The sequence below is a fragment of the Schistocerca piceifrons genome, chromosome 9 (genome assembly GCF_021461385.2).
Source record: "Schistocerca piceifrons isolate TAMUIC-IGC-003096 chromosome 9, iqSchPice1.1, whole genome shotgun sequence".
NCBI lineage: Eukaryota > Metazoa > Arthropoda > Insecta > Orthoptera > Acrididae > Schistocerca > Schistocerca piceifrons.
In genome coordinates, this window is record NC_060146.1 from 129,361,262 (window position 1) to 129,374,613 (window position 13,352).

At 44.8% G+C, this 13,352-nt stretch overlaps 1 protein-coding gene across 3 annotated transcripts in view; it reads left to right on the forward strand.

Moving 5' to 3' along the window:
- Nucleotides 1-13,352, forward strand: part of LOC124717040 — an 859,980-nt gene that overhangs the window by 308,891 nt on the left and 537,737 nt on the right. The window contains exon 1 of one of the 3 annotated variants that reach the window (XM_047243700.1): nt 1,527-1,727. The exons of the other annotated variants lie outside the window; for them this stretch is intronic. The gene's annotated coding sequence lies outside the window, so the exon portion shown is untranslated. Of the gene's footprint in view, nt 1-1,526; nt 1,728-13,352 lie in introns of those variants that run through there. 3 annotated transcript variants of the gene reach the window in all.

The window sequence follows — 13,352 nt, forward strand, 5'->3', positions numbered from 1 at the left end:
AGAAGAATGAGGAGGTATTGAATAGAATTTGGGAGAAGAGGAGTGTTGCGTACGTAGTTCCGCGTAGTCAGCGCGTACACAACTTTCCCACTAGATCGCGCCCCGCTAAGCACAACAGCGCAGGCGCAGCGCTCGCCCGTCTCCGCACTACGAGATGGCGCTGTCTTAAAGACGGACTAAATTCTGCTTCCGTCGATCCGCGTATTAATATGTAATGCAGCCAATGAGATCGCTGCTAACGTAGAACCTTTTCTCCTCGCGGATCACACTCGCGCAGTGATACCTGAACGCGCGAGGTATTATAACGAGTGTACAGACCTCCGATTAGTCTGCATTAGTCTGCACCCGTCTGTACCGGTCTGCATTAGTCTGTACAAGTCTATAGTCAAGTTTCAGTCTGCGCCTAGTAAGATTATCATATTCCGGTACATAGCCATGAAGATAAATGTATAGACACTTTGTCAAGTATCAGAGAGATGTGAGAATAAGATTAACGTACCAAGACCAAAGGAACTTCAGATTGTCAATTGTAAACAGCATCCAGAATCAAGTTACGTAATGTGTATATTTTTTATTATTTTAATAAATGTGTGTGAAAATTAATGCAGTTCTGTTTAAAGTTGGTCACCATCAATCTGCTACTCTAAGCGTGCAAGTGGCATTTCTATCGTCTGACCTAACGGCAGAAGATAAACACGCCACAATAAGACCAAGAGACATATTGCTGACACTTGCCTACTTCGTTAGAGCGACAAGTCAAATAATCTGATGGTGTGTGTACCGAAGGTCTTACAGTACGCACACCACAAGGAGCTTGTGGCACAACTTGACTAGAAGAAGGGATCGGTTGGTAGGACATGTTCTGAGACATCGAGGCACCACCAATTTAGTATTGGAGGGCAGCGTGGAGGGTAAAAATCGAAGAGGGAGACCAAGGGATGAATACAGTAAGCAAATTGAGAAGGATGTAGGCTGCAGTAGGTACTGGGAGATGAAGAAGCTTGCACAGGATAGAGTAGCATGGAGAGCTGCATCAAACTGAAGGACTGAAGGACTGAAGACCACAACAACAACAACAACATTAGGGGTCCACAAGTTTTCAGATCATCCCCACGGCAGCATCCTCCAGTATGTGGTAACGGTACGGGGTTGTAAGCCAAAGCCAGTCGTTATACCGCGGGCTCCCCTGCTGGTCTGTTCAAAACACACCTCCCCCACCGCCGTCTCGTCGGAAGCTGGGCGGCAGCCTCTGCGCCGCCGGAGTTCTTTGCAGCGTCCCGGCTGGCCCGCGCGCTTCGCGATCCGCGGTCTCCTCTTCGTCTCCCAAGTGCACTGGACCGAGCCGCAGCCGCAGGGAGTCTGGGTACGGGAGAGCGTGATTCTGCGGCGTGGCCTAGGTAGGTAGGTAGTCGTTCAAGGTGTGTGGGGGGAAGGGCGGCGGGAGGCAGCGATTGGACGGTGGGGGGGGGGGGGGGGGGCACGGCGTGCCTCTCCGGCGGTGCGCGCGGCCAGTCGCTGCGTGGCGTCTTGCTGGCGTGGTCGCGCCGCCTCTCGTGTGCTCGTGTGTGTTCGCTTCCGAGTGCGTCGTCTGTTCTGCTCGGCCAGTGCTTCTGTGTCACCGCTGCGACAGACAGTGCAGCCGCCCTGCCCCAGCGTACCAGGGTCCGGAACGCCGCGGGAGGGTCACCTATGAGGCAACCTGGACCCGCGTAGGAGAACACCAGCAGGTAAACATCGACGCCGCCGCCGGGGCAGGCGTCACTATCTGCCCAGTGTCTGAACCGAGGAGGAGTTTGAACTCGTGGCGGGAGTGTGACAGCGACTACTCTACACCCCGCCACCAGCCTATAGTGAAATCTTGATTAGGATGCCTTTTTTACATCTACATTTATACTCCGCAAGCCACCCAACGGTGTGTGGCAGAGGGCACTTTACGTGCCACTGTCATTATCTCCCTTTACTGTTCCAGTCGCGTATCGTTCGCGGGAAGAGCGACTGCCGGAAAGCCTACGTGCGCGCTCGAATCTCTCTAATTTTACATTCGTGATCTCCTCGGGAGGTAAAAGTAGGGGGAAGCAATACAAAGTGTTACAAAAAGGTACGACCAAACTTTCAGGAAACATTCCTCACACACAAATAAAGAAAAGATGTTATGTGTACACGTGTCCGGAAACGCTTAATTTCCATCTTAGAGCTCATTTTTGTTTCGCAGTATGTGCTGTACTTCCTCGATTCACCACCAGTTGGCCCAATTGAAGGAAGGTAATGTTGACTTAGGTGCTTGTGTTGACATGCGACTCATTACTCTACAGTCCTAGCATCAAGCACATCAGTACGTAGCATCAACAGGTTAGTGTTCATCACAAACGTAGTTTTGCAGTCGGTGCAATGTTTACAAATGCGGAGTTGGCAGATGCCCATTTGATGTATGGATTAGCACGGGGCAATAGCCATGGCGCGGTACGTTTGTATCGAGACAGATTTCCAGAACGATGGTGTCCCGACAGGAAGACGTTCGAAGCAATTGATCGGCGTCTTAGGGAGCACGGAACATTCCTGTGCTCGCGACTGGGGAAGACCTAGAACGACGAGGACACCTGCAATGGACGAGGCAATTCTTCGTGCAGTTGACGATAACCCTAATGTCAGCGTCAGAGAAGTTGCTGCTGTACAAGGTAACGTTGACCGCGTCACTGTATGGAGAGTGCTACGGGAGAACCAGTTGTTTCCGTACCATGTACAGCGTGTGCAGGCACTATCAGCAGCTGATTGGTCTCCACGGGTACACTTCTGCGAATGCTTCATCCAACAATGTGTCAATCCTCATTTCAGTGCAAATGTTCTCTTTACGGATTAGGTTTCATTCCAACGTGATCAAATTGTAAATTTTCACAATCAACATATCTGGGCTGACGAGAATCCGCATTCAATTGTGCAATCACGTCATCAACACAGATTTTCTGTGAACGTTTGGGCAGGCATTGTTGGTGATCTCTTGATTGGGCCCCTTGTTCTTCCACCTATGCTTAATGGAGCACGTTATCATGATTTCATACGGGATACTCTACCTGTGCTGCTAGAACATGTGCCTCTACAAGTACGACACAACATGTGGTTCATGCACGATGGAGCTCCTGCACATTTCAGTCGAAGTGTTCGTACGCTTCTCAACAGATACGGTGACCGATGGATTGGTAGAGGCGGACCAATTCCATGGCCTCCACGCTCTCCTGACCTCAAGCCTCTTGACTTTCATTTATGGGGGCATTTGAAAGCTCTTGTCTAGGCAACCTGGGTACCAAATGTAGAGACTCTTCGTGCTCGTATTGTGGACGGCTGTGATACAATACGCCATTCTTCAAGGCTGCATCAGCGCATCAGGGATTCCATGCGACAGAGGGTGGATGCATGTATCCTCGCTAACGGAGGACATTTTGAACATTTCCTGTAACAAAGTGTTTGAAGTCACGCTGGTACGTTCTGTTGCTGTGTGTTTCGATTCCATGATTAATGTGATTCGAAGAGAAGTAATAAAATGAGCTCTAACATGGAAAGTAAGCGTTTCCGGACACATGTCCACATAACATATTTTCTTTCTTTGAGTGTGATGTATGTTTCCAGAAAGTTTGGCCGATACCTTTTTGTAACACCCTGTATATTCGATACCTCACCCAGAAACGCATCCTCTCGAGACCTGGACAGCAAGCTACACCGCGATGCAGAGCGCCTCTCTCGCAGAGTCTGCCACTTGAGTTTGCTAAACATCTCGGTAACGCTATCACGCTTACCAGATAACCCTGTGACGAAACGCGTCGCTCTTCTTTGGATCTTCTCTATCTCCTCTGTCAATCCGACCTGGTGTGGATCCCACACTGGTGAGCAATACTCAAGTATAGGTCGAACGAGTGTTTTGTAAGCAACCTCCTTTGTTGATGGACTACGTTTTCTAAGGACTCTCCCAATAAATCTCAACCTGGCACCCGCCTTACCAACAATTAATTTTATATGATCATTCCACTTCAAATCGTTCCGCACGCATACTCCCAGATATTTTACAGAAGTAACTGCTACCAGTGTTTGTTCCGCTATCATATAATCATACAATAAAGGATCCTCTTTCTACGTATTCGCAATACAGTACATTTGTCTATGTTAAGGGACAGTTTCCACTCCCTGCACCAAGTGCCTATCTGGTGCAGATCTTCCTGCATTTCGCTGCAATTTTCTAATGCTGCAACTTCTCTGTATTACTACAGCATCGTCCGCGAAAAGCAGCATGGAACTTCCGACACTATCAAAAAAATGGCTCTGAGCACTATGGCACTTAACATCTGAGGTCATCAGTCCCCTAGAACGTGGAACTACTTAAACCTAACTAACCTAAGGACATCACACATATCCATACCCGAGGCAGGATTCGAACCTGCGACTGTAGCGGTCGCGCGGTTCCAGACTGAAGCCCCTAGAACCGCTTGGCCACAACGGCCGGCCCGACACTATCTACTAGATCATTTATATATATTGTGAATTGTGAAAGGGAATGGTCCCATAACACTCCCCTGTGGCACGCCAGAGGTTACTTTAACATCTGTAGACATACTCCATTGATAACAACATGCTGTGTTCTGTTTGCTAAAAACTCTTCACTCCAGCCACACAGCTGATCTGATATTCCGTAGGCTCTTACTTTGTTTATCAGGCGACAGTGCGGAACTCTATTCAACGCCCTCCGGAAGTCAAGGAAAATGGCATCTACCTGGGAGCCTGTATCTAATATTTTCTGGGTCTCATGAAAAAATATAGCTACTTGGGCCTCACTCGATCGCTGTTTCCGTTATCCATGTTGATTCGTACAGAGTAGATTCTGGGTTTCCAGAAATGACATGATACGCGAGCAAAAAAACATGTTCTACAATTCTATAACAGATCCATGTCAGAGATAGAGGCCTATAATTTTGTGCGTCTGCTCGACGACCCTTCTTGAAAACTAGAACTACCTGTGCTCTTTTCCAATAATTTGGTACCTTCCGTTCCTCTAGAGACTTACGGTATACGGCTGTTAGAAGAGGAGCAAGTTCTTTCGCGTACTCTGTGTATAATCGAATTGGTATCCCGTCAGGTCCAGTGGACTTTCCTCTGAATTCAGTGTTATCCATATTTTGCAACTTCAAACGTGACTGTATTCAATACACTGGAAGTATGAACGATAGATAGTTTGGACAAGAAGAGAATAGAAGCTTTCGAAATGTGGTGCTACAGAAGAATGATGAAGGTGAGATGGGTAAATCACGTAACTAATGAGGAGGTACTGAATAGAACTGGAGAGAAGAGGACTTTGTGGCACAACTTGACTAGAAGAAGATATCGGTTGGTAGGACATGTTCTGAGGCATCGAGGGATCACCAATTTAGTACTGGAGGGCATGGTGAAGGATAAAAATCGTAGAGAGAGACCAAGAGATGAATACACTAAACAGATTCAGAAGGATGTAGGCTGCAGTAAGTACTGGGAGATGAAGAAGCTTTCACAAGATAGAGTAGCATGGATAGCTGCATCAAACCAGTCTCTGGACTGAAGATGACAATAACAACAACAACGAAAGTATGAATTAAAAAACGCGTTCAGTCACAGCTTAACGTTTTCTCATGAAGAACACGATGCATTTTGGACCCTGTGCGTCCATCATCAGGTGTGATTTGTCTTGATATGTGTTTTGTTTTTTGTCTCGAATGTGGTGAAATGCATATTCCTGTCATGAAAATGTTTGGTATTAGGTTACGAATTTCGTAAGTCAAACGCGGAAAATATGTGCAAAATAGTGGAGAAGATGAACAGTGTAAGCTTACCACACAGTCAAAGAAACGTTTTTTAACGTTTTGGCACCATCATACAGTCTTTCAAAAATGGTTCAAATGGCTCTGAGCACTATGAGACTTAACGCCTGAGGTCATCAGTCCCCTAGAACGTAGAACTACTGAAACCTAACTAACCTAAGGACATCACACACATCCATGCCCGAGGCAGGATTTGAACCTGCGACCGTAGTGGTCGCGCGGTTTTTTTACATACGGTCTTGTCTCCATCCTTTTCGTGCATATCACTTCACTCAAGGGACACGCTTTTAAACATTTCACAGATGCCTTTGTATATGGTGTGATCAAAGATGAATTTATTCGTAGTGCTAAATATACAGTTACTAAACGATTGACATTTGCAGGGAATAACTGTAGGATAGGTCTTGAAAACTACTGAAGTAACTGTGCCTTGCGAAATTTGTTTGCTCATTTGGCACAGAATCGGTTAGGACAACTGGAGAGATCCCTCCATAATGTTAAAAAAAACAGAATCTGTGTTAAATGAAGAGACAGATTTTCCGAGCCACAGTGTTCCGGCGTAAAGTCAAGTGCCAGCACGTCGGCCTGGAACGTTGCAGCAGAGAGGGCTGCGAGACGACGTCAGCCAGTAGTACGCTGACTAGGACAACATCAAGACAGGAGCGGCATCTACACGAAGAAAGTATAGGCGCTCTCCGCCTAGCAGCGGCCGCACTGGAAGACGAGCCGTCATCCAAACGCTTTAGCCACAACTTATGAACTTTTGTATTTTGCTTGCACTCATATTTTATATACCTGTGGTGTGCGTACTGTAAGACCTTCGGTACACACACCATCAGATTATTTGACTTGTCGCTCTAGCGAAGTAGGCGAGTGTCAGCAATATGTCTCGTGGTCTTATCGTGACGTGTTTGTCTTCTGCCGTTAGGTCAGACGATAGAAATGCCACTTGCACGCTTAGAGTAGCAGATTGACGGTGACCAACTTTAAACAGAACTTGATTAATTTTCACACACATTTATTAAAATAATAATAATCATAAATCTTACTTAACTTTATTCTGGAGGCTATTTACAATTGACAATCTGAAGTTCCTTTGGTCTTGGTACGTTAATCTTATTCTCACATATCTCTGATACTTGACAAAGTGTCTATACATTTCTCTTCATGGCTATGTACAGGAATATGATAATCTTATTAGGTGCAGGCTGAAACTTGACTATAGACTGGTACAAACAAATGCAGACTGACTAATCGGAGGTCTGTACACTCGTTATAACACCTCGCGCATTCAGATATCACTGCGCGAGTGTGATCCGCGAGGAGAAAAGGTTCTACGTTAGCAGCAATCTCATTGGCTGCATTACATATTAATACGCGAATCGGCGGAAGCAGAATTTGGTCCGTCTCTATGACAGCGCCATCTCGTAGTGCGGAGACGGACGAGCGCTGCTTCTGCGCTGATGTGCTTAGCGGAGCGCGCTCTAGTGGCAAAGCTGTGTACGCGCTGACCACGCGGAACTATGTACACAACAATACCAAAGGTCACTGATTATTTGCATGTCGCCAGTTGCTTGCGACACCTCTCTGTGCAAACGCAAAGTTAAATATTGTCAATTTAACTTACTTTAATAAACTGGAAAAAAATGCTTGAATTGTTGTCTAGCTATCCGAAAAAACAGCTTCCTAGGCACCCTATATTAGGCGAGTGGGCAGGATACGACAAACAATTATTTCAGTATATTAGAAAATATATAAAAACAAAAGCAAAACAAGGATAATGGAATGTAGTCTAATTAAGTCGGGTGATGCTGAGGGAATTAGATTAGGAAGTGAGGCACTTAAAGTAGTAAAGGAGTTTTGCTATTTGGGGAGCAAAATAACTGATGATGGTCGAAGTAGAGAGGATATAAAATGTAGGCTGGCAATCGCAAGGAAAGCGTTTCTGAAGAAGAGAAATTTGTTAACATCCAGTATTGATTTAAGTGTCAGGAAGTCATTTCTGAAAGTATTTGTATGGAGTGTATCCATGTATGGAAATGAAACATGGACGATAAATAGTTTGGACAAGAAGAGAATAGAAGCTTTCGAAATGTGGTGCTACAGAAGAATGCTGAAGATTAGATGGGTAGATCACATAACTAATGAGGAAGTATTGAATAGGATTGGGGAGAAGAGAAGTTTGTGGCACAACTTGACCAGAAGACGGGATCGGTTGGTAGGACATGTTCTGAGGAATCAAGGGATCACCAATTTAGTATTGGAGGGCAGCGTGGAGGGTAAAAATCGTAGGGGGAGACCAAGAGATGAATACACTAAGCAGATTCAGAAGGATGTAGGTTGCAGTAGGTACTGGGAGATGAAAAAGCTTGCACAGGATAGAGTAGCATGGAGAGCTGCATCAAACCAGTCTCAGGACTGAAGACCACTACAACAACAACAACAACAACAACATAAAAACTATCAACCGTGATTGCGGTAATGAAACCAACCTGTACCTAGGTTTCAACCGAAATAATTGAGCCTTCTTCATAATTTGTCTAAGTGGGCATGGTCTAGAAATAAAACTAAAACAGCCTGAATAGGCGTAGTGACTTTTTGAAAATGCAGTACATAAGTACTAAGACAACACCAAGACTTAAGCTCTGGCGTGCGCCTCGTCTCCATGGACGCCGTGCGGTGGGCCTCGGGAGCTCACGTGAAACTGAGTAGGACTAGATGACGCGCTGCAAATCAACATGGCGGGGAACACTGCGCATGTCTAAATGAGACCGTGACTGTCAAAGATAAAAGACCAACGCAGTTATATCTTAAAACAAATGACTTATAGAAAGGTTGAAAATCTTAAACACAAGGCCTCTGCAGCAGGTTACGACTAAAATGTAACAGACTATGTATGGATTTATGTAAGTGCGAACACACTACCCCGACTTATGCTATTAGAATATATCGGCCCTTTCACAACGAATGCTGCATAACGCACCCATCGTTATTAATGAAAGATGACGAAGGACATAAAACAGCGAAACTGTTATTTCATTAATTTTAAAGACCTGTTCTAAAGTTATTCCTTGCATATGACAATTGTTTAATAATTGTATCTTTAGCACTGCGAATAAATTCATCTTAGATCACATCATATACAAAAGGATCTGTGAATTGTTTACAAACCTGTGTACGCAAATGTGCCTCTTGAATGAACTGATATGTACGAAAATGTTGGAGAAACCACTGTATGATTGTGCTAAAATGTTAAAAACGCATTTGTTGGATTATGTGATAAGTTGACACTGTTCACCTTTTCCACTATTTTGCAGATATTTTCCACATTTGACTTACGAAATTCATAACGTAACATCGAACCTTTCCATGACAGGAATATGCATTTCACCTCATTCAAGAGAAAAAAATAAAGTACGTATTAAGACAAAACACACCTGATGATGGACCCACAGGGTCCAAAATGCATCGTGTACTTAATAAAACACGTTAAGTTTTTTAATTTATACTTTCAGTGTATTGATTAGGGTAACCAACTTATATTAAGCCCGAGGCCTAGGTTAGGATGCAACGTGAGTGTTCGGTTGTGACGGAGTCAACAAATGTGAATGCGAAATAAAGGTTTCGTAAAGACCAGGACTATAATTCACCTCGGTATTTGCATTCGCTCCATATTTAACACCGTTTATCAAAACTAAGAAGTGTAAGGTGAATTCAGGCAACCTGTATTCGATAGTAGACAAGCATTCGACGAGTTTCTTGCTCTATATGATGTACGCGATGATATATAAACTCGTTCGTGACTCATTGATATTGCTAACAAAGGAAACCGATATGAATCGGTTATCATCAGAAAATTTTATGAACAATACCGTCTAGATTCCTAAATAAAATGTCTTAATTCATTACGACATTTCGGCAGCCGCCATCATCAGTCAACAAAAAACAAGGAGCAGTGTCAGTATTAAAATCAGTAAAGCATTGACATTATGTGACCTTCAGTCAGAAAACTGGTTTGACGCGGCTCTCCATATTAGTCCATTCTGTGTATCTTTCCTCGTCTCTGCGTAACCAGTGCAACCTACATCCAATTGAATCTGCCTGCTGTTTTTAAGACTTGGTTTCCCATGATTCCTAGGCAAACGCTGGACTCGTCGTCCGCGTCAGGAAGTACGGTACAAAAACAGTTAAAACACACAACAAAGTTTACACGATTCACAAACAGGAGTTGCTCACGACTTCTCTCTCCCTTGGGTAACTGACGGCTGCGGTGATAGGAAGGGCGTCTGTTCGCAAAGGTAAATAAAATAAGTTTGCCAAGTTTTGACTGACGTGAACAACGTACTGGACGGAGTTAGCGCCTACAAGAGTAAGAGTTGCAGTTTACTCATTTTGAGCCGCGAGATTCATTAGAGAAGATAAAATTCGTTGCCAAATTCGCTAAAACTAACCTTTGTTCTCGATAACCGGTTCCATCAATCAATGTAACCATCTTCAGATCTCGAGGGACAGCTTATTGCATATTTCTTAAAATAGGAATAAAAGTGTTTTGCTCACGAAATGGCAAGTAGGTAACAGATGCCGATGCAGTCTTCCAGTCTACTACGCACATGCCAATTCACTAGAAAGAGCGCTTTTATTGCTATTTTAGGAAACATGCAATAACCTGTCCGTCGAGATCTGAAGATGGTAACATCGATCACCGAAACCGGCTATCGAGAATAAAAGTTATCATTAGCGAACTTGGCAACGAAGAGTTTATCTTCTCTAATGTAAAACGAAGTTTGTGTTCAAGCCTTGGTCTCCCTCAACAGTTCCCACGCCCCCACTCCGAACTTGCCTCCACTACCAAACTGATGATTTCTTAATGTCTCTGCTAGCCGCGGTGGCAGTGCGGTTCTAGGCGATTCAGTCCGGAACCGCGCGACTGCTACGGTCGCAGGTTCGAATCCTGCCTCGGGCATGGATGTATGTGACGTCCTTAGGTTAGTTGGGTTTAAGTAGTTCTAAGTTCTAGGGGACTGATGACCTCAGATGTTAAGTCCCATAGTGCTCAGAGCCATTTGAACCATTTCTTAATGTCTCTACATGTGTCCTATCAACCAATTCCGTTTCCTAGTCAAGTCGAGCCCGCTTGTAGAATACTGCATCGGGAACAGAATATTATTCAAGTGTGTGAAATCCCTATCAAATAGGGCTAGCCGGCCGGTGTGGCTGAGCGGTTCTAGGCGCTTCAGTGTGGAACCGCGCGACCGCTACGGTCGCAGGTTCGAATCCTGCCTCGGGCATGGATGTGTGTGATGTCCTTAGGTTAGTTAGGTTTAAGTAGTTCTAAGTTCTAGGGGACTGATGAGCTCAGATGTTAAGTCCCATAGTGCTCAGAGCCATTTGAACCAAATGGAGCTAATAGGGATCTTGAACTCATACAAAGCAGGGCAGCACGAGTGACCACGGGTGTGTTTCAGCTACGGCAGGGTGTCACTGAGATACTCAAAAACCTGACCTGGCTGACACTGGAAGACGCAGACCATCCCGTAAAAGGCTACGTATGAAATGTTGAGAACAAGAGCTAAGTGAGAGGTCTAGGGAGAGACTGCAGTCCCTTGCGTATAGCTCCCGTAAAGACCACGAACTATTTAGGAGAGCGCGCACAGAAGCGTTTATGCAGTCTCTTTTTTTCTCGCTCCATAACAAACTCTGAACGTGAAGAAACCTCCCTACGTGCTACAACGGGAAGAACCCTCTGCCACGCTTTACGCGCTTATTTCCAGAGAACAGATCTAACTATATTCTGTTGTGGTATCGTGTATCATTGCTAGTACACTCTTGTCAGGGAATTCTCAGTGGTTTGTAAAATATGGATGTCAATGTAGTCACAGAACAAAACGCAAAAACTTGGTATCCATTTACTACAATATGAATGAGTGAAGTCGTACAGTGTTCTACGCTGAAGCGCCAAAGAAACTGGTATAGCATGCGTATTCAAATACAGAGATATGTGAACAGGCAGAGTACGGCGCTGCGGTCGGCAACGTCTATAACTCTGAACGTGAAGAAACCTCCCTACGTGCTACAACGGGAAGAACCCTCTGCCACGCTTTACGCGCTTATTTCCAGAGAACAGATCTAACTATATTCTGTTGTGGTATCGTGTATCATTGCTGGTACACTCTTGTCAGGGAATTCACAGTGGTTTGTAAAATATGGATGTCAATGTAGTCACAGAACAAAACGCAAAAACTTGGTATCCATTTACTACAATATGAATGAGTGAAGTCGTACAGTGTTCTACGCTGAAGCGCCAAAGAAACTGGTATAGCATGCGTATTCAAATACAGAGATATGTGAACAGGCAGAGTACGGCGCTGCGGTCGGCAACGTCTATAACTCTGAACGTGAAGAAACCTCCCTACGTGCTACAACGGGAAGAACCCTCTGCCACGCTTTACGCGCTTATTTCCAGAGAACAGATCTAACTATATTCTGTTGTGGTATCGTGTATCATTGCTAGTACACTCTTGTCAGGGAATTCTCAGTGGTTTGTAAAATATGGATGTCAATGTAGTCACAGAACAAAACGCAAAAACTTGGTATCCATTTACTACAATATGAATGAGTGAAGTCGTACAGTGTTCTACGCTGAAGCGCCAAAGAAACTGGTATAGCATGCGTATTCAAATACAGAGATATGTGAACAGGCAGAGTACGGCGCTGCGGTCGGCAACGTCTATAACTCTGAACGTGAAGAAACCTCCCTACGTGCTACAACGGGAAGAACCCTCTGCCACGCTTTACGCGCTTATTTCCAGAGAACAGATCTAACTATATTCTGTTGTGGTATCGTGTATCATTGCTAGTACACTCTTGTCAGGGAATTCTCAGTGGTTTGTAAAATATGGATGTCAATGTAGTCACAGAACAAAACGCAAAAACTTGGTATCCATTTACTACAATATGAATGAGTGAAGTCGTACAGTGTTCTACGCTGAAGCGCCAAAGAAACTGGTATAGCATGCGTATTCAAATACAGAGATATGTGAACAGGCAGAGTACGGCGCTGCGGTCGGCAACGTCTATAAAAGAAAACATGTTTCTGGCGCAGTTCTTAGATCGGTTACTGCTGCGACAATGGCAGGTTAACAAGATTTAAGTGAGTTTGAACGTGGTGTTATAGTCGGCGCACGACCGATGCGACACAGCATCTCCGAGGTAGCGATGAAGTGAGGATTCTCCTGTACGACCATTTCACGAGTGTACCGTGATTATCAGGAATCCGGTAAAACATCAAAACTCCGACATCGATGTGACCGGAAAAAGATCCTGCAAGAACGGGAACTTGGACAACTGAAGAAGAGAATCGTTAACGTGACAGAAGTGCAACCCTTTGGCAAACTGCTGCAGATTTCAGTGCTGGGCCATCAACAAGTGTCAGCGTGTGAACCACTCAACGAAACATCATCGATATCGGCTTTCGGGCCGAAGCCCCACTCGTGTACCCTTGATGACTGGACGACACAA